The sequence below is a fragment of the Eptesicus fuscus genome, chromosome 5 (assembly GCF_027574615.1).
Source record: "Eptesicus fuscus isolate TK198812 chromosome 5, DD_ASM_mEF_20220401, whole genome shotgun sequence".
Taxonomy (NCBI): Eukaryota; Metazoa; Chordata; class Mammalia; order Chiroptera; family Vespertilionidae; genus Eptesicus; species Eptesicus fuscus.
Window position 1 is genome coordinate 34,940,695 of NC_072477.1, and position 288 is coordinate 34,940,982.

A 288-nucleotide genomic window follows, 5' to 3' on the forward strand; every position below is an offset into this window, starting at 1 on the left:
AATAGCCTGCTCTGTGGTTCGTCCCTCGGTGTTTAGTTCCGGGAACAGAGGATTATGGGAAAGGAAAAGGAGGGGACAACCTAGGCGGGCGAGGCGCAGAAGCAGAAACAATGAAGGTGGGGTTAGGGCAAGGTAGGGGGTTCTTCCTCTTCAGTTTCTGGCGTGAGTGATGTGGAGTCATTTTGAGTCATCGGGTTGAGAAGCTGCTCTAGTCCATTTCCTAGGGATTATTTATCTTTTAAATTATCCCTCTATCTTGATACCTTATTCTTTCTTAGAGCAAAGCAG